The 21,830-nt window shown below is 41.0% G+C and overlaps 1 long non-coding RNA gene across 1 annotated transcript in view; it reads left to right on the top strand.

Moving 5' to 3' along the window:
- LOC310892981 overlaps positions 1–21,070 on the top strand; it is a 56,425-nt gene extending 35,355 nt beyond the window's left edge. Inside the window, exons 2-3 of the long non-coding RNA XR_014578605.1 lie at positions 20,761–20,850; positions 20,938–21,070. This is a non-coding gene — a long non-coding RNA (uncharacterized lncRNA). The remainder of the gene's footprint in view (positions 1–20,760; positions 20,851–20,937) is intronic.
- The last annotated feature ends 760 nt before the right edge of the window (positions 21,071–21,830 follow it).

Here is a 21,830-nt window from a genome sequence, read left to right as displayed (position 1 = left end):
AATAGCTTTTTGTGTGTTGCTAATCATTCATTTAATTCATGACACTTATACAGATTCATTCATACAACTCAGAAGTTATTACCACTGACTTTTCTCTGTCATATGTAGTGTTTAAGGCTGACAAGTTATTTCACTGTTTGGGAGCTCAATGTAAACACAACTACATAGATCAGAGAGGTACCTCTGTAGGAGGAAACAGTCTCGGTGGCCGGAATACTTCAGAGTGTCCCAGAGTGACCCTGAAGGTAGATATCAGGAAAAAAAATCACATTCTTGTCACTGAATCTGAGCTACCAACACACTGAGTAGACAGCGTCTCATACGTAATTCAGAAGCTAACTTCTATAAAATCCCTTGCAAAAAAAAAAAAAAAAAAAAGGGTGGAATTTTGATATATTTGAAAAATATTTTGTTTAATAAAAAAAAAGGAAAGAAATCTAAGAATAGTAAACAATGCAGCAATTTTTCAGTATTAAACAATATAAATATTTCTTATTTTATTGATAACCTATTGCACCACAGAAACAGATAATTATGTTCTTACCAGTATAGGACCAGCTAAAAAAACCTGCTGTTGGCAGAGCACAACCCCTAGCCCAGGGGAGTGACCTATTGACTGGAAAGCAACAGCAAAGCTAACCAGTCTGCTAGCCCAGTTACTTTTTCACATACACTTCCCTTTTCCAGGAATTAAATATTAGAAACTTCAAGTACAAACCGAGAAGCCAAATATCTGCTTCTCTCCATTTCCAGTCTATCATTTTTAATCATTCCTTCCTTTCCAAGTATCTTGTAGTCTTTATATCTTTGTCCCATGTAAGACATTTTCCTTTAAAGAACAACATACGTACAAACAAGAAATTTTCATTCTCTGCGGTGACTTGGGATGGTGACCACGACTGCTCCCGATCACTGTGCCCAGGGTAACACACCGTGGTGAGTACTATCTGTATTTGTCACTGTATTTGTCACTGAACAGCTGGATTGAAATTCAAATGGCTGTTGCATGTTTCTTCTATGAACTTATATATTCACATTCTTATCTCTGCGCAGTCTTCTGGACAATCCCTTTGTGCTTAGACTCTTTTCCTGACTCCTTCACTATCTTATATTAATTTCTTATTAAAGACTTCCCTCCTGTGAAACCTAGAAGCTTTATTTCTTCCCCCAATGAAATCTTAACTGAGAAAGAATAGTTATAACAGTAATTTGACTGGGAGAAGAAAAAAATTACAGAACTATCATACTACACCTTCGTTTGCAGCCTTCCTGCTTAAATTTTTCACTTTTGCTAGAAATGGAAGCTGTTTGGAGCTGAAATTCTGTTCTCATCTCTGTTGAAAACATGTAACACCAATTCCTCAAGCAAAAGTAGTTCTACATTTAAACAAGAAGCAAACCACAACCTGAAATCATTTTGATTAAGAGCTAGCGAACACTCCAGACAATTCATAGCACTTTCGGCTGTAAGTTCCCAAGCCTAGCTTCTTGTTTGAGGTAGATCAAAAATACTCCCAAAATAAACTTCCCTACAGTATTTCCGTCAAAACCATAAAAAGAGCTAGAGATGAAAAAACTTTGAAGCGTGCGCACCAAAGCAAGAGGTCAAAGTGCTTGTACAGATTGGGAGAGAAGTCATGGTTTATCAGTGACAGTGCAATTACAGAGGTTTGACTTCTGTTTGTAGGACAAGGTCCTCTCATTGATGGAGAACCCACCGGGCACGGAAAGAAAGGGATCTTTGTCTGAGCAGCAGCACATGACAGGAATCCTCGGGACCAGCCGACTGACACAGCCTGCGGGGCCTGCAGGCACTGGGCCTCTGCCGGCAGTGCCCATGCTCCGCTCCTGTGAGCTGCAGCCCCCTGCCAAGCCTGCTCAGCTCATCTCCAAGGGAACACGGCACCAGCCTTTCAGAAAGGTGGCTGTGTTCATGGTCAAAATACACATATACATTAAAAAAAAAAAGGAGGAAAATGCAGCCCCCCCAGGCGGTGCTCGGCCAGGCTGTTCTCAGAACAAGGCCGTTTCTAGATTACAGCAGGTATCTTTGTCAGAGCTCAAGGCCTCTCAATGGAAGCATGTTTTGTGGTATTTTGTGTGTGTGTGTTTTTCCTCAGACATTTCAATGGGAAAGTTAAAAATAAATGAAACGAATCAAAGACTTTTGGCTGCCACTGTTTCTGCTGATGCCTCCTCTAGCAAAACGCAAGCTTGATATGGTGCCTGAGAGCCCTTCACAAGAGAAAATGGGCTTCTCCACATAAGATTTTACAAATGCAGTCTTCCTTACTTATGACTGAATAATGTTTTATTTCTGAATGCTTATGCTTCCCAGCTATCAGTGAATACTTGAAATAGCTCTTCTGTGCAGTAGGAAACAGCCTAACAAGCCTAAGCTCCACCAGGCAGCTTGGGGGAGAGTTTACAAACGCTTCAACAGCCTGTGCAAGAGCAACCCAGGTGGATGGTAATACATAAGGGAGTCCTCTGCCAGAATCAGGGACAGCATTACACGTGGAGAAGAACAGGCAGCCAAACAAGACCCCAAAGTGGCACCTTATATTCCAGCTGGATGTAGGTACTCAAACCTGTGGTCGCAGTTGCAGTCTTACTAGATCTGAGAGAAAATCTAAAGGGAAAAGAGTGTAAGCTGGAGTGATTTGGGGCTTACAGGGACAGTCTTACCCTAGTTAGGCACTACAGGGAATAGATGAGTAAATAATGAGTAATTAAAAAGTTGAAAAAAAATGAGTAAATAAAAAGTTGAAACAATAGAAAATTGGAAAAGAAAATAAACTCACTGGGGTTAAAATTGTATCAAATTCCTGGTTTTATCTGGGGAGAGAGGCACAGAACATACTGGCTGGGGACAAAATAATGCTGGAAAAGAATGAAGGGCGTGATGATGACTTCCAGGAGGAAGTACCAGCAAGCATGGAATAGAGGTATAAGAGTCCAACCACAACACAGTCTCCACAAATAAATTCAACTCAGTTCTCACAGGGAGGAGAAATTTAGCTCCAAGGCAGAATCTAAAAGAGGGACCAGAGATGCTCATTGCTGTTAGGTACAGAGTCAGCAGAAAACGCTCCCACATGTATGAACTTCCCAAGGCACTGTAGGAAGACAGGTTGAACTCCACATTTATAGGTGGTCCAAAAAAGAAGCAAGTAATTAGTGAAGGAAGCAAATGACAGCATAGTGTTTTGAAATTCCTCTCATACTAAGTAGTTTCCTGTGGTTTTGTAAGAATGGAGTGGCACAAGTGCCATTAATAAAAAGCACCCTGCAATCAGAGATCATGTAAGGATGAATTCAATACTGTCCTTAGGCATTTCACAGGAAGCCAGAACAAGTTTTTGATGGTATAATGGGTGAAAGGATTTACATACAGGATATTTTAATAAAAGATGAACAGAAGAAGAGCATAGCCAAAGGCTGCTGCCCTAATGGTCAAGGCAGGGGCAAAAAGTTCATTGTTCTGCAAATCTATCACCCTGCCTAAAATTTTAGTCTGGGAGTACTTGAGAACAGCCTGTGAGAAATCTGTGCAGTGATACATAGCCCCAAAAGGTTGCAAGTCTTAACAGATTGCTTGAGAAATGGATGTAGTTGATGAGAACCTAAAGATTGGGAGTGAGATGGCAATATGGACAGAAGTAATTCATTCATAGACATCCTCAGGGATTCATCCAGATACTCCCACAATTTTAAATCTACAGCTGGGAGGTGACATCTTCTACATCATGCATGCTAAAACCAAATCAAACCAAACCAAACCAAACGCTAGAAACCAGAAGGGGGGGGCGAGGGGGCGGGGCTTTGCCCTAGCCCATAAATTGTCTGTACACAACCGTTGTCAATGCCAAAATTGCCCCAGAAAATTATCTTCTTCTTAGCTGTATTGTCCTACAGTACAATGTAGGAACCACAGATGGAATATGAGTTTAGGAAAAGCTCGGTCACTATAAATATATGCTTTAAAGCACAGAGTACCCAAATGCACAGTTTTGAAACAGTCTCAAAACAATATATATAGAGAAAAAATATCTGCCCAGATATAATTTCTCTGGAGGCAAATGGGACTGCAAGCAGTGTTCCTCTTTTGCATATGAATGGAGACTGAATCTGTGATGGATGTGCATCATTCTTTGGCTATGGAGGAGGTCTTTAAGCAAACTACATTGGGGAAATGTTTTGTCAAAAGCAAAGCAACCTTTGCAACCCAAATTATATACATACCTATTTAAAAGAGAAGAAGGAAAAAGGGTTTTCAGAATGAAACATGGACAACATCTATCACAGATCCTGCTAAGGTCAAGACCATGCGCAAAGTCCACCACAGTACTAGTACAGGGGCTGTGCCAGCATTCTCCTGGCACTGCTACCCAAGTAAGGGAGAGCACTCAGTAGTAGACAGTTGTGTTCAAAGACATAGGATGGTGATTAGGGGGGAAAATGGTTAAAAAGCAGTGACATTGGTTTAGCATTGAAAAATCAAGAAGGTCCAGATGTGTTTTACAGCAGGGTCATATGAAGATCAGCACTAAAGAAGCTTTTAAGGTTCACAGTGCATACCAAAATGTTGATTGAGTTGAGTAAGAGAGGCCATGGGAAATTGCATAGGTCTCCAACTTTCCTTTCCTTACCCCCAAGCAAGACAGAAGGACTCCGTATTTACCCTGAATCAGGGATTCACTTGCATCATTTTGCAAGATATTGTTATCACCAGTGGCAGCTCCCTGTCCTGGACTGTACAGCTTTTGGAAATGGCTTGTTTATGAACTCTTGCCCTCAATTCTGAGACAGTTTTGCTACCGCTAACCCTGTACTTATACATATCAAATCCATCTCTGCCAGATGCAGTCAGTTTGACACAGTAGGGCAGATAGCTACAGTTGAGCATGCAAAACGTTATGCAGTTTATAGTGCAGGACTTGAAATGCACCTCCTCTACCCCTTTTTGCTTGAGATCAGTGCATCAGTAAAAGAGTGCCAGCACAACGCAACACTGATACACATGGAGGCAAAACCAGACTGCCCTATACTTTGCATGAGGGATCACTGAAAAGATCCAGCCATGTCAGAGGAGGGGGAGCCTGGCCACCACTCTGCCCAAGGCAGGCAGAGGTCACGGAAGGAGGAGGCAGCTGAGCCTGGCAAGGGGTCACACCTGAACTAACACCAAGGGGGCTCTGTATCACTGTGAACACCCTCCAGAGACCTTCAGATGCTTTTCATTTCCCTTCAAAATTTTGCCTTGGGTTCATCCTGGCTGGCTGGAGGGTAAGGGAGAGGTGTCAGGTGGCACGCTGCAAAGTCTGTGCTGGTTAGAGACGAATACTGGGCTGGTCTCCTCCTTACACAGCACTTGAACACCCAGGGGACCCAAAATCTGGCTCCTTGCTCAACCATCATCGTTAGCTATCAGCTCCTCCTGCTTACCACTACCTGCTCACTTTCCCAACCATGAGACTTGGCCAGGCTGTGCCTGGGGCACAGAGGCAGCCTGTCTTCCTCCCTAAACAGTCCCCAGCTGTGGGGTATTCCTCCACCTCCTTCCAAAATCCCACAGAGGTCTAGCAAACATGGAGAACAGCACGGGGCTGACTAGCCCCAGGCTTCCTGGCCCTTCAAGAGGAAGGCGGCAGGCCCTCTTACACCATCCTTCAATAATTTGCTAGGCAGGCACTAACAGCTTCCCCCTCTGTTGCAACAAGCAAGTCAAAAACAGTACAAACAGAAGCATCCATCTCTGACATTCCTGCAGGTTTTCTGTAATGGATCACTTTTGATTAATTAGAGAAGCAAGTTTGAAACAGCCTGCAGGATACTTGATGTGTGCCTGTGTCTCAAAGTGAAACAGGAAACTGAATCTGTCTATTAAAAAATGAATTTAAAAAATTTGCACGTATTGTTTCCACTTCCACAGGGGCACTCTTCTCAGCTATCCATGTAGAAAAGAAAAAATGATCTAACACATTTTTGTTATTGTGTTAGATATAAGAATGCAAAATCTGTTTTGGTTCTCTGACTTGTGAGTGCAGAGCCTTTGCTTGACAAAAAAGTAACATGAACACACAGCATACAATTTCTCCTGTAGGTTTACTGCCTAGGGTTTCACCCTTCAAAAAAAAATGAGCCAGGCTACTGCCTTCCTACAGCTTGGTACCATTTCCACAATTGAAGACTACTTGTAGGTACAGATCATCCTTGACAAATTCCCACATCTGCACAATGCTGAATGTGGTACCAATCTCAGCCTCCCATACACCATCAATTCTGGATATGCACAGTGAAGACAACTTCTTAAGATTCTCACTGGGAGACTTTTTATTAATTTTATATGCTGCCCAAACCACAAGAACTTAAAATACTCTTAAAGACAGCAACTTTCTCCTTTTTTTTTTTTTTGTCAGGAATTAGTCTAAGGCCTTGCACACTTTCCCACGCTCACAGATTGCAGGTTATAAATGCGTGGGAGTAATGCAGTTTCGATCAGTCAGGTAGGCTGGGTTTCTGTTAGCTGGCTGCATACCTTTGAGCCCTATCAGCACACAGTGATCAGTGGAATTCCTGGCATTTTTGTCATAGCATCACAGGCAGTACTTTACAGAGTAAATACCAATGACCTGCTGTTCTGTCAGGGTTCTGTACTTACCTTTTATTTTCAAGTCAAAGGTTAGGCCTATTTATGTAAATCCTCAGCCATGGGCCAAGTAATCTGACCTCCTGGTTTTCATTCTCCTAATTGTTTCAGGTATTTTTCTTGAAAAGTTTGGTCAGTTAAAGCTAGGGATTTTTTTTAAGGTGCCTTTGAAGGGCTCTAGGGGCTTTCATAGCCCACCCAGTTTGCAAAGTAGAAACATCAGTGACCTGATGCCCTGGGCACTTATTTAAAATTCATTACCAGGAAATAAGGTTTTGATATATGGCCCCTCCATTCTGAAGAATATCTGAGGGAACACATGCATACCATTTTTTTGCTTTGGATTATGTGATCTCCAAAGCCACATAGAGAGGCAATAATCAATTATATTCCTGTTTGCCCTTCATTTCTAAGAACATTATTCAGCTGTAGATAGTTTTGACTTTCCACATGCTGGCCACTGCTTACAATTCCTTTGTTACTTCACACATTGCCATGTCATTTTATTCATAAAAGGGTGTCCAAAGCTGTAAAGCATGAAAAAGAAACTTACTGGTTTTCAAACCTTTTCCCTTAGATTCATCACTGGTAATATTCTAAGATTAAAAAAGCAAGATGGATAACTTCTGAACAGAAGTGAAACACTGCTAGTTTACTTACACACAAAAGAGTACAGCTACTCTAGATTTTGTCCTACCACCCATGGGCATAGAAGCAATGTATTTCCCACATGACCCGGAATATCAATAGAAAATTCCTTTGTGGGAGTTATTCTCTCATTTTTTTAGATATATTAGAACTTGAAACCCTTATCAGATCATTACTTCCTCTTCTGACCATTGATAATAGACATAAAATGCACAGTATCGCATTTCAGCATTTATTTCTGCCCTGTTCTTGCTCCCGTTAAATGTCACTTTAAGGTGCAGAGAAAATGGATAATTAATTTAAGAGGGTGTGTTCTTTAAATAGTGCTTGTACCAGAGTTCGTGCTGCCGTCTGAAAGCAGCAACTCTAAACTGGAATTTGTCTTTTGCATTTTAGGCCAGTCGGGACAGAATGCACAATCAGCTGAAGCTTCAACTTCTGGGACATTCATTATATGGCTAATTCTCTAGGTATATTCCTTTTAATTATTGGACTAGTCATTTGTCTGCTTCGGGTGAAAAAGGGATTGCAAGAAACCAGGCTAAGTGAAAAGCACCATTTACATTCTTCACTGCTGCATGCTATTGCCTTGAATTACAATGTTCATTTTTTCAACCCTCAGGTAACTACAGCCTCATTCAGAGGAAAAAAAAAAATCCTGCATCCCATACTCTGCAACAAAGGAATGTTGAGAAAACATTAAGGAAGGAAGGTCATGCACCTCTATTTTAAACCGTTAGTAGCTAAAACATATAGGTTAGGCTAGATTTCGCAGAAATTGCTAAAGCAAACAGATGAGAGACAGAGGGTTAAAATAATGACACTGGCCAGCAGGTGGAAATGGAAGTCAAACTGTCAGGAAAGGTGAAATTACAGATAAGCTTGCAGGCCTTTACCAAATGTGGAACCCACATTTAGGAAAGCAATTGTTTCTTGTGACTTCTCCCTACCTTTCACGATTTCACAGGCCACTTCTCTTGCTCATCTACAATTGCTCAGTATCTCTGCAGCAACTACAAGAGTTACTTACACACCAAATTTTGAAAATACTTTGACTTTCTTTGAACTGAAGGAGTCAGCATCATTTGGTAGGGTAACTTCCCAGGGAACACAGTTTAAGTCTGTGCTCTAAGTACTGCTTCCTACCAGAAATCCGAAAGTACATATTTTTATAGATACTTCTGGACCCCCTAGAGAAGAGGACAGCAGAAAATCATTATTACACTGGACTCTGTTGCTTTCTTTCACATAGCCATATTCAAAATGGAAATGACTGCACAGGCTACCTATGCTCAGAAGATGTGTGATTCTCCATGAGCACTTTTAGCAGACATGGTCAAACTCTCTGTGCCTCCACAAAACCTGAATGCAAAGAACAGGCCAGGCTCTAAAACAGCTGAGGAGAGGGCATGGAAGAAAGTGCACAGGCCTGGCAACAGTGAAACCTTCTGTCCATGGGGACAGCCAGTATTAACATGAGGCCCAGATATTGACACCAACCCATTTGCCTTCCCAGGACATTCTCAAATTAAGTTCCTGTCACTCCTCTTTCACCATCACTGCAGACTGTCTTCATAGCTCTCTATGTACCTTCATTGGCTTGACCTGAGTGGGAGCCATAAGGGTTGTGAGATTTAAACCTTACAAGACAGGACCCACAGCATTTCACAAACCCAAGTGCACATACCAGGTCACTGAGTGCAAAGCCAAGTCTTTCTGAGCACAGTCTGAGAAGAAGGCAGGTCCAGCAATGTGCAGATGCAATACAAAATATTTTCAGTTAAAAGAGTCAATACGCAGATAAACTTGTATATAAAATACATAAGGGGAGAGGAGGTCAATAAGCAGATGCGGTGGTGCAGGAAGAAGAGTAAGCGGCTGTAGGCTGAGGTTCCTCAAGAGCTCAATGAATCCAAGTCCTACCATTTCCTTCTCACCCCAGCCACAAATTCCAGCTAGCTTGAGCATGCCAGTGCTAGGCCTTACTATGACCCTGCCGTGAGCTGGTTCAGGAAGTTAAACCAGGTAAAAAGTAATTCTGCAGAAAAAAAAAGCATTAATCTTCAATCAGCTTAGCTCCCTGAACAGGCTCACAACAAGATCAGACAAATATCAGTGCTGGCAAAGAGAGAGGGAGCAAGATGCGGGACCAGACAGTGATAGCTCTGATGTAGATAGACCTAAGTCTCCTTGGACATGGGCCTCTAGACAAAAAAGTAAACTAGACTGTGTAGCATCACAACCATGAAATAATTCCCTAAACTACCGCTCACATTTCTATTTACACAGCAAGCCCCTCCTTCAAAAAAAAATGAGTGCACGAGCACACATCTTTCTGAGGCAACAAACATTTTTCTTCCATGCAGGAAAAACCATCTTATTCCACACGTCTCAAAACACAGAGGCCAGCTAAGCCTACAACCTGCTTAACCCTAAATTTTTCTACTGGGCCCCTAACGAGATATAAGAGCTGAACTCTGAGGGCTGTTCAACAGCGCTTGAACAGCTGATCAGATCTCTGCCAACTTTTACAGGCTTGTTGAAAGACAAAAAGAGCATTCCAGTTCAGCTCAGTTGGACTAGCTAAACCACAGCATTCCCAACTGAGTCCAGCAGGTTTTGACTCAGTGCTATTGTTCCTAAGCACATGGTAGACAAAACTCTTACTTGCTTCTTTTCTGTTGTTTTGTTTTGAAGCATTGCCTCTCATTCCTCTCCCATTCCTGGCAATGCTTCATGGGATTTTGTTTTTTAAACACAAGGCTCTTGGAACCAACAATTCTACAGATATTTCCACTTCCCTCTGTAGACATCCTTTTCTCTTTAGAGACTGAGATCTTGTACCACATTTGACTAAAAGATATATAATCCTTGAAAGCATCTTGGCCTTACTCCAGAAAAGCATACTGTTTTGCTTACTGTCCATGTAACCCTGTCTAGAAGTCACAGATAGTCACATAAGTAATTTTCCATAGATATTTCACTTACCAGTAAAAAGTTTTTAATGTACTTTCCTCAAATGTCTACCTCCTTACTCTTACTCTACTTACTCTTTCACAAGGCTTTGGATTTTGTTATACGCAAAGCTAGTCACATGTATAACGCAGCCAGCAACCTACACATTGACTTGGTTATTTTGGTTAAAGCAGCATCATGGTGCACAAGTCCCTAGTGCGCTTTGTGGGCCTGGACCCATGGCCATCCAGACAAGCATACTCACCACACCTTAGCTCCTTCTCTGCCCCTCTGCAGCCAGGTCTCCTTCTCAAGGAAAGCAGGGCACGTGCGCACATGGTGCAAGCTGGCACATCCCCACAAGTAGAGGCACAGCCAAAAGCCAAGGCTATGTGGTGCGCTGCAATGTATCTTGCAACATACATGCAGTCCTTGTGTTTGGGGCAAAAATCTCTCAGAGAAGGTGTGAAGACAGCACAAGAGGAAATACTCATACAAGCTTGCATAGATCCCTTAATCCTATGACACTTCCCAGCCTCTCTTAAGTTTTTGATCTAAACACCCTCCTTAAATCCACATGCCTTTCCTCTCTTTCACTCTGCCAGTGGTCTGAAAAACCAGTCTGGGCTTTAACCAGAAGTGCTTATGCAGGAGAAATGGGAGGGTTTCCAGCCCTATCTCCATGCTGCTTGGTGAGGGTGTGAAACGAGGCTTCATACTCAGGGGAAACTTTTGAGTCATAGTCAGTGATGGAGATGACCTACTTCAGTATCCTTGGGAATCACTTTTACTCTCCATTTGTTACTCAAGAGCCAGGCCCAGGCAGCTGTATTACTGCAATATTGCAACTGTCCCAGTAAAACCTGCCAGCCCTGACTGATCTTGGCACTCCTCTCCATACCCAGGGGCCATTCACCCCTTCTGGCTGGTCTGCTGGCATAGGAATAGACAGAGCATCTCGGTAAGCTGCACCAGGCTATCCTTGCCCTTTGGTACATGTGCGGGATCAGCCCATTGTGGAGGGCCATTTCAGCATATACAACACAATTATGTCAATATCAAGAAATATTGGATTTCGCTCCAACGTAATTTCATCCAATCAAGAAAAATGTCCTATTTGCAATAGCTGTAAGTTAACTTCCTTCCCCCCAAGATACGGCATTAACCTTCTCCACTCCAGCAACCCACTCACTGAATTGTTGATAGCTGCTAATTAAAAAGGTTCTTAACTGGCTGCAGAACGGGACTGAGCAAATAATGAGGATCATTGCTACAGACATGAATCATCATTTGGATTTCTGAAGTAGGCAATCACATTTTTATAAGTATACACCTTTACTTAAGTGTACCTGGATATTACACAGAGCATGGCCCTCCTCTTTGTGGGTATGGAGAGAATGACATGGCTTCTGAATTCAAAATTCAGATGGCAAGTGGACTCGGAAGAATTTTTAATCCCTTAACAATTTTATTTCCATAAACTTGTAAGAAGTCAATGTTGCAAGATTCCCCCAGAGAACAGGCTGCCTAAGGGAGATTTCTGCCACCCTGGCCTCTGTAGACAAGATCACGGTTGTGGACCCTCTCAGCTGAAATATCTTAGTTGAAAGCAGCTCTAGTTTTGAAGCTTAGAGTCAGAAGTAATAAGAAGTCTTTGAAAATAGGAGCTAGTGCCAGCCCTCACTGGATGACTCAGGATATTTCAGTTTTCTCCTGAAAAGCTTTGGATCTGTTTGTGTTTTCAACCCCCCAAAATGAAACAGATTCAGAAGTTGAAATCTGGTCTGGATGGCAGCTAAAAATGCTTGAAATGCAACTTGAGTGAACCCTAGAGGCTCAATATACAGAAAATACTGTCCTCAGTAGTAAATGAAAACACCACGTTCATGTTACAGAAAAGATGCCACCCTTGTTCTTTCAAGACAATTTCAAAAACTGTTTTTCGTGTAAGAAGTAAATGACAAATTTTGTGAAAAGAAAAGAAACTGCAGCTTATTTGCTGGGACCTAGCAGAACTGACTACAGCTCTGCACAGACATATTCTGTCCTATTTATAAAGAGACAAAATGTCTCCAAAAATGTCTCCCTTCATTCATTAGCACATAAGCATGATTTACACCCCTCTTCTAAGAACAGAGTCTCATTTTCCTGAGATGTCATTCTGCCTCCTTACAAGTTAAATTCTTCCCCATTTATTTCCTTCTTAAACAAATAAACAAACAAAGCAAAGGGAGAGAGTTTTTCTACATTTGTTTTCTATCTGGCTATGAATTAATTGATTTAAACTGATAGGCCAAAGGCAGATTTTTGGTTTTCTAAGATCTTATCATTCAAATCTTAGTTTATACAAAATGAGTAAGAGAGCTCAACTATGCCTCAGTCATCAGGGTTTTCGGGGGGAAGGGAGAAATCAAGATAGTTTTCTAAAATCTGGTTTTGATTCATCTCAGAGGCAAATTAGTTTTCTTTCAGTCTAGCAAGGCAAGGTGCAGAACTATTCCATCTCTGGTCTCTTTTTTAAAAAGGATTTCAACAACAGATATGAACTGCACCTTCATTTTCAATCCATAGAAGAGCTACAGAAGTGTTTCTTTAAAGGAAAGAGGCGTTAAGAAATGTTATTGAAATGTGGGAAAATAAATAACTTTTATCCCTCATGATCAATATCACTAAAGGCAAGGATACTGTCAGAAGCATAAATCTGAGACAGAGCTGAAACTCCCCCTGTTGGCATCTGGTAGGGAAGCAAGGGCAATACCTGAACACCATCTTTTTCATGTCTTCACAAATCATTTGGGATTCATTTAAAATGAACAGGTACAAATCTTCAGTTATTTGTTTCTTAGGGACTGTTAGATATGGGAGAGAAAGCAGTCAGATTCTCTAAAATCTGTGCCATTGTTTCTCCATGCCCACCATGCTTGGCAAACTGTGAGATCTGTAAGTGGAATATATGCACATAACTCCACAGGTTGGTGAGGAGAAGCTGCAAAGTAAGGAGAATTAACCATAGGGTGCAGTTCAGTGGAAAATAAGACATTAAAGGAAAAGGAGCCTCAAGCCATCCTGAAAGTCTGGAGAGGAGGGAATAATGCCTGCTTGGTAAAGATGACAGGCATCAGGCAGTGCTTTTGCTAACAGCCTGTGAATTTATCCTTGAGTTCACAGGGCTGTGATGACACTATCAGTCAATTCATCCATCATTAAAAAAAAAAAAAAAAGGAAAAAAAAAAGAAAGTAAGCAAGCAAGCAAGCAAAAGGCAAATAAACAAATTGATCTATGTATGAAGCAAGTCCCTATCCAATGGCAGAAAAAAAAAAAGAAAAAAAGAGAGAGAGAAAGAATTACAGGTATTAGTCTGGCTATGGGTAGAAAATGAAAAGTCATTGAATACACCTAATAAGCCCACTCACTTTGTGTCAGAGAAGCTACACATCCTGGAGGGATTTTTCAAAGATTGAGTTTCAGTCATTCTGCCAACTGCATTTGCTGTCATTTGGAGCAAATTCCTACAGTCTTTCTTTCTTTCTTTTTTTTTTCCCCTGTCATAATTAGCTTCCCAGACCATCTTTATATCTTTATACACACGGATTAGGGTTAGCACAGGCAGTACTGTTCGCCTGCAAATTGAACATATGCTGTGGGTCTTCTTGTTCCTTCCTTGTATCTAATGGTTCTTCTAACTCTCAAAATTCAGAGGAATGCATCTGAGAATGCCAAAGACAAGAACTAACAAGACTGTCAGCACTGCAGAGCCAATACAACTATCAGGAAACAAATCAGAGCCTATTCTGCCGTGTGGATCACCAACACCCATGTCTGCTAACCCACTGAGTGTAGAAATGTTACCTTTGACATTGATGTAAAAGCCATACAGATACCATTTACTGGTCAAGTGTGCCTAGCATTGAGTTTGGCATGCAGAAATGTAGACAGATTGCTGTTCCAAATATGTTGCTGAAATTACTGTAGAAAAGTCCTCTTTATATAAAATAACATCACTGTGACATGACTGAGTGAGGAATTTATGTAATGGTAGAAAGGGCTGGACAGCACACTCTTGTGGCACATGAGGTCTTGAAGCAAACATCCCACTCCTTTCTCATAAAAACCAGGAGAATATACAGGATTACCTTAAAACACGTTCAGTTTATTCTTACCAAGGGAGGGAGCATTTTGTATTTGGGGTCAAATTCTGTGCCTTAATGCATACTGAATGCCTCCTTATCTGTGAAGGAGTCCTACTGACCCAAGGGCAGACCCTCAGGAAGTGAAGAGCTATCCGCAATGAGTACAGATGGCAGAATCTCATTCTGCTGAGCTGACCCTACATTTCTGCAGCTCCTGCTGTAGCTGTGCTACAGTAGCAGGAGGGCTGCTCTGATCTTTCTCTTCTTGTGAAATCATTATCCCAGGAAAAGCTAGCTAATCATTAAATATTAAATGAAATTAAACACAGCACATGTGGTTGTTCTGACAATGCATTTTACTGACAGCAGATTTTTTTCCTATTTTTTGAAAAAAATTGTGAAGAGACTACAAAAGTATTTTATTACTACACCAAGAAGCGAATACCATTTCCATCTCTTTACCCGGGGGAGGAAGAGTTAATCACAGACACACTACTCCACAATGTTCTACATTATGAGAAGGAAGCCAAGTTCAAGCATCCTTCATACTGCCACAGCACATGCTAGCAGAGACTTTTGCTCTTCAGTGCAATGCCCCTTTGGCCTCCCCTCAACTCATGCTTGGGAAGGAAGGGAAGGAAGCACACACTACAGGCACCTGACACAGCCATAAGAAGCTCACCCATCACTCCCTATGTTATGGCATTTCTAAACTGGAACAAAACACAGATACACCTTGCCCATGACCAAAATCGTATTTAAAACACTCATTTTACGGTGGGACATTCAAGAGGATGTTTGGAGATCCTACTGAGACCCTGGAGAGTACAGGCGTGACAAAGACAGTGAGACAAAAGATAGCAGATGGCAGCAGGCAGCTAGCCTAGGAAGTGGGACCACCTGCAACTACTGCCTGGGGCAGGAGGCCCCTGCAGAGCAGCCCCTGGCAGCTGGACATATTGTGTTGGACAGAGGCTGCAGAGCACCATATGTAGTTGCACTATGCAGCACTGGTAGGAGCACTCATTAGTCAACTCAGTCACCTCAGACGCACTAACAGCGGTTCTCCCAGGATGCTGATGTGCCAGAAGAATGCCATCCGCAGGGCTGTGCATTGCCAGTACCACTCAGGATAAGACGCAGAGGGTCCACAATGGACAGCAAGACTGTGGACAACACTTAACAGCAAGCCCTGTGGTGGCTCCAACTCTACACAGTCAAAAGTTGCCTTCTTGAGCATTAGCTCCAGCTCACTAGGGTGACCTGGCATTTACCTGGATGTGAGGTGCCCACACGGCCTCATGAAGCTGCTGCCCTGAGAGCAGCAGTTTCTCAGGCTGTGACAGCAGAGCTTCAGCAGTTTTGCTGCGGTTGTGAAGCTCAGCAGCACTTCATCCCAAGAGAAGAATAGCCATGAAAATTTTGAGTGTGGTTTCACACCCATTCATGTGCTGCACACCATGAGCAAATTTCCTTTGGGCATCCCTTACATCCCTACACAGTCCTAAGGCTACCACTGGCCTGGCCTTAGGACTCCCTCAGCATCCACTCTTATATCTCAAATATGTTTAGAAAAATAAGACCAAATATCTAGTTTCACTTTAGGATTGCTGTGGATGTTAATGCAAGTTTGTCTCTATCCCTTTAGAACAAACTGTGTTTGTAGTTTCAGAGTTTGGGTTTTTTGTTGTTGTTGTTTTTGGTTTTTTTTTTTTTTTTTCCTTTTCTTTTCTGAATGTGCTATCTGTAAATGGCTTAACTTTCAGCCTTGAGTGCTTCTGTGGAAGCATTTCAAAGTGAAGGAACTTTTGAAAAAAGTAATTTTCTGGAGTGCTTCGAGAAAACTGAAAATCACATTAAGTGGCTTTGAATTATTGCAATGTATTAAATGACTTAAATGCTTACAGCTGGAATTTTTTCAAGGTTCTTCTAACTGTTCAGAGAGTGAAATATATAACATAATACACCCTAATGCTTTCACTAGTTCTTTAGTCTCAAATCAAGTGCTCTAAATGATTACAATGCTATGTAAAATGACTTTATTCATAAAAGGTGAAAATCATTCATTCTGCATAAATCCTGACTCATCAATCAGGGCAGCAAGCAGGAAACGGAGGGAAGATAAACTGTACTGTTCAAAATAAGCAGACTAGAGGAGTGATTCAGAGCACTTAAAATTAGGCTCCCATACTGAATCGTGCTCTAGAGAAATCTCTCTTTCTCTAAATTACTACAGGGGGAGTTTAGGAGGAAAGTCTCCCTTGGCTGAAGTAAACCCTTGTGAATTAGCCCTTTCACTGAACCAACAGTTCACTCACAGATTCATAATATTCTGCTTATGGATCCTCTAGCACACAGCTTCACTGTGGGGTTAAGGGAAACAGAGGGCTTTTTGCCGGTCAAAGACACCTAGGATGAATTCTCATTTTCCTGAATGTTGCAATCATCCTTGTAAAATGTAGAATACAATCAGCAGGAATACATATATATATATATATATATATATATATCAAACAAAGCCAAAAGAGAGAACAGACAAATAAACAACTAAAATTTCAGTGACAAATGACATGGGTCTTTGAGTGTTGTCTGTGGCAGCATGACACACATGTCCTTCCTTCTTTCTGCAGTAAGTGATGAATAAAAACCTGCTGGCAAATATTTATTCACATTTGAAATATATTTGTTTGACCACATTTACAGTCTGTATGTATCCAATTCGTTTGATCATTCAAGCACCTGCATTCTACTGAGTTGTATATTTAACAGTAAAATTCACAATTTGCAGTGCTTGGTGTGCTACACAAGCCATTCAGTCAGAGAATAGAAATGATTTGACCACAAATTTGCAACTGTAAATATTTATATCTAAGCATTTGTAAATTATGTGCAGTACAAGAATAATTGCCAAATCAATTCAAAAGGCAAAACTGAATAAATTAATAGCTATGAATTATTCATGCATTTTACCTTCTCATATAGCAAGTTCATTATTTCTCTGTGTAACTAGTGAACAGCAAATATGTCTGAGTGCATTTAAAATATCGATTAGTCTTCTGGATACACTATTCAGAGCATTTAATCAACAGAAGATTTCAATAAATATTAAACTTGCATTTGGGGAAAACATAAGAAATCTCCGTTCTGTGGATAATGCACGCTTATTCCAGAGTATAATGAAAAACTATCTGCAATTTATCCTTAATATCAAGAGAATTTTCTATGGCTATCGAGCTCAGACAAGTGTAATAATAAAGTGTTCAAGAATTAATTGGCTGCAAATCCCATGGACTGCAAGGATTGAATTCCAGAGAGGAGACTTGATTGATCTTGGGAAGGTCAATCCAAAAGACAGACCCTAAGAATATTCCAACCAGTTGCACTTTGTGGAGAAGCCATAATTTTCCCCCCAGGCTATCAGAAAAAAATCTCACATTTCTCTTGCAGGGAAAAAAAAAAAAAAAGCCACAAGACACACTTCTTATACCTTGGCCAGCCAAGTTGTCAGGGGAAACCTTGCGAATGGCTTGGAAGCAGGAAATGACAGCAACTCCTGGGGGATTTTGCTGTCCCATTGTGAGATGGGGCTCAAGGACAGACCAAGGACATCAGCTTCACCTGCTCTGCTTGGCTTGCTGCCCACCCACAGCTGGGCATGGGTTTCACACATGTGCACAACTGGTAATTTGTGCACAACTGGTGGGGAAAACAAGAGCAATACTCTCTCTGGGAGATATCCTCCTGGTTACTAAGAAAAAATACCAGGACAAGGTTTGGAGTGATGGGAATTTGTCAGCTAAGTCAGTCCAAGATACTTTTAAAGCTTTGCAGAGACCCATGTTCTTCATAATGATTTTATGAGAGATTGTTTTATTACAATTATTTCCACTTGTTTTCTCACGTCTTGTTAAGTTGTGTGTTTGTATGAGAGAGAGGAGGAAAAAAGTAAAAAAGTCAGTCATATTTAACTACAGCTGTAGAGAAGGTCCAGTCTTGGTTCTTGTCTTCAAAGGGAGATACAACTCTATGGTTAACCTATGCAGCAGCTTCAGAATGAAGATTGTTGATGAAAGGTTCTGGTTTATGAGACCAGGTAGTCCTGCCTTACAGATTACTTCATAGTATGAGGAGGTGTGTACATCTTCTGTACTTATAGCCTTCAGCAAGGGAGATATTTCCAGATAAGACAGACTTATATTTGTAAGCAAACGAGTGAGAAGAGGGATAAGCACAGAGATGTACATGGACATACAAGACATTAGCTACTAGACTTTGTTTTCACATCCTTTTGTTTATTCATGTCTCTGTCTGACCAAGTTCATTCTGAGATCCGATCAGGTCCTCCAGAAGATCTTGCAATGCCACCAGCTGAAGTGTCAAATGTTAAAAGCATCTCTTCCATCAGTCAAATTATTTGTAAAAATGAGAGATATTTTTGCATCTCGTTGTGCATCAGAAATGGCATAAGATATATTAGATGTCTTCTAGCTTAATAGTACTATCTTCTTTGAAAATAATTTCTAGACATTTGTAAAACTGGCTCACAGTGATTAACGTTAGACATTCCCATGAGCAAACTGAAAAAACATGGTCATATGGAGTGCAGACCAGTTGTATTTTTCAGAGAGTCTGGAGACCATTCAAGGCAGGAATGTGAGGAATCTCCTGACTGAATTTGATTTGTGAATATGTTTGAGTTTGCAAATCCCCAGTTTAAAAAATGGACCACATTCTGTCATCATTGACTTAGGGGAGAGCTCAGTCGCAGTTAGAGTAAGGAACGACCCAGGGCTGAACATTTTACACATTCACTGGTAGTGGAAACAGAGAATATATTTAGCTGTATACTTGAAACTTAAAAAGCCCCACACAAGCACAGAAACAGAACTTCAGGTGACCTGTAAGTCACTATGAAGTTGTATTAACAACAAACCATGCATGGAGCATCAGCACAGACCCTTTGCTGGGCTCTTCCCATCAAGAGCCAGGTGTCCAAAATGAGGGGAATAATCATAGTGCAAGCTCCTCCCACTTCGTCTTAAGCCTACACAGTCAAGGGGAAGGCAAGAGCTCTAGATAAGCATTTGAAAAACACAAATGTTTGTTAAAGGTTTCTTAAGTTCACCTTTGTTCAAGGGCACAGTTCAGCAAATCTCTGGAGCACTTCCTTATTTTGTTCAGGCTGAGCTTAGTAATACAGAGCTTCTGGCAACATGGGGTTCCTGATGAATACTAGGAAGATTTTCAAGTTTCCTATCAGACATGTATTAATTTGATTCAGTCCAAGCTTTGGGAAAATTTTCTAGGCATGAGCTAGGAGAGCTCACAGGGAGCCAGAGCTGTAGTTGTCACACACCCATTTTCCCACTGGCATTTCCAACACTCTGGGCTTACCTGGACCTTTGCCGGTCCCTTTGGGGTAATATTTCATGTCCTCTCTTCTGTGGAGTGCCCAAACAAAGTTTCCTCCCTCAAGAGCTGCCAAAATTGAGGGTATTTCTCACTTGCTTTCCATGGTATTGCTTCTGCATGCTTTCCTGTACCTCCTGCGCTACCATCACTTGCCTTCCTCTCTCCTTCCCTCTGGAACATATATATGGAGCAAGGGGATCCCTATCTATATTATCTGCCTTTTCCTTATAGTCTCACCTTTTTGCTTTATGTTCCCACCCTCCCACCCCCCCAACACACACACATTTTCCAGGCTGCACACCCACAGAAAAGACGATAATGAATGATAAACAAACCCTAACTATCTTACCAAGAGCAAATTACTGTACAAAGAGAGATATCTATTGAAGCAAGTGTTCTGATTTATCACCCCACTCCCTCATTCCTGTTGCTCACTCCTTCTACTAAAGCTAAACCATGCCAGCTATCTCTACAAACAAAGAGCTTAACCTTTTTATTTCCCAATAAAGCAAAAGCAAGCTTTGGTACAATAACACCAGATTTTGTTAAAATAGAATATGCTATCCCTACAGACACAACATGAAAATCCAAACCACAATGACAGGGTTTGCTGCTGTAGATTGTCACTTAATAACGGGTGCATGCACACTAAAGACAGAGCCAAAGCTGAGAATATTTGCCTAACCATTAATTTTTAGAATTACTGAAAAGCAAATTCAAAATCACTAAGAATCACAACACTGACTTGAAAAGAAATCAGAACAAGTGTCTTACTATCACCATGGATACAAGTGATGTGGACTCAGGATTTAAGCGAAAAAACTAGAATTTCATATTTATACTGTCGGATGGACTAACTCAATAATATTTAGAATGTGTCCTACTTATATAGAAAATTGTAATCAAAATACAAGGCAATTCCTGCTCTTTTTTAATTTTAATTTTTTTTTTCCCTGTTGCAGTCCAAGAATCATGGAAGTATTCATGATTAGTTACTTCATTTTATGCTGTGTACTGCCTGTGACATCAACACAATGCTACACAACAGACAGGTAAGCTGATAGTGATGTTTTGAATGCAAGATAACCACATGACCTTTTATACATTTTGAGAGTAACTATTATTTTCTGTATTCCCAGCAGGCCTGAATGTCAACCAAAACACTTCTCTGATTGAACACAAACACCATTCATTGGCTTTATTATGACACAGATCATAAAAATATTCACTTTACTCCCAGAGATTTCAGTGAGCATTACGTATTTGAGTGCCTTTAATAGTATGTACCTCTGAGTTCAGTTGACCATCAGTGATGGATCTAAAACTGCTCATGGATCAAAACCTGTAGAATGTGGAAGGGTATTTGGTCTTGTTCTAGCCTCAGCACTTTTCTATTTACCATTTTCCCTTCACTACTGTAGTCAGAGCCTTGTTGAAGATATCAGCTGCAAAAGCTGATGAAGTTACAGACACATAGTACTATCTGCAGAGTAGGCAGAGCTGCAAAACAACAAGAATGATTTCCTCTTATGCTTTCTGCGATAACTGTTGTATCAGACCAAACTAAGTTTTGTCAGCCCAGGAACCCGGCTTGGACAGTGACCACATGCCTAGAGAAAGGTATAAGAACAAGGTGAAGATATCATCACATTACTTCAATATATTCTCCTAGCTTTCTGCAATTTTGTTGAACTAAAAGTGTTTTTTGTTTGTTTGGTTTTTGCTTTTTTGCATTTAGTCTTTGACAATATCTTCTGCGACACCCTTAACTGCTTTCTGAGTGTTGAATGAGCATCATGACCTGTGGCAAGAAAGGTCAGACTTCATTTCAGTATGGGATACCGACTCCTTCCAAAAGGAGCAAGCTTAAATGATGCTTCTACTTTCCCCGGGCTGATGATCCTCTCCACTCCAACATTATTTTTCATAACTAAGAGGTAAATAGGAGCGCTTAATAATTAATTACACATCACAAACATGCATATTTCAGTTTGGGCACCTGACATTAAGAGTTAAGTCCATCTTCCCAGAT

This window comes from Anser anser (genome assembly GCF_964211835.1).
Source record: "Anser anser genome assembly, chromosome: 1".
NCBI classification, from domain to species: Eukaryota; Metazoa; Chordata; class Aves; order Anseriformes; family Anatidae; genus Anser; species Anser anser.
Note: the sequence above shows the minus strand (reverse complement) of the source record. Positions and strands in the feature narration are given on the sequence as shown.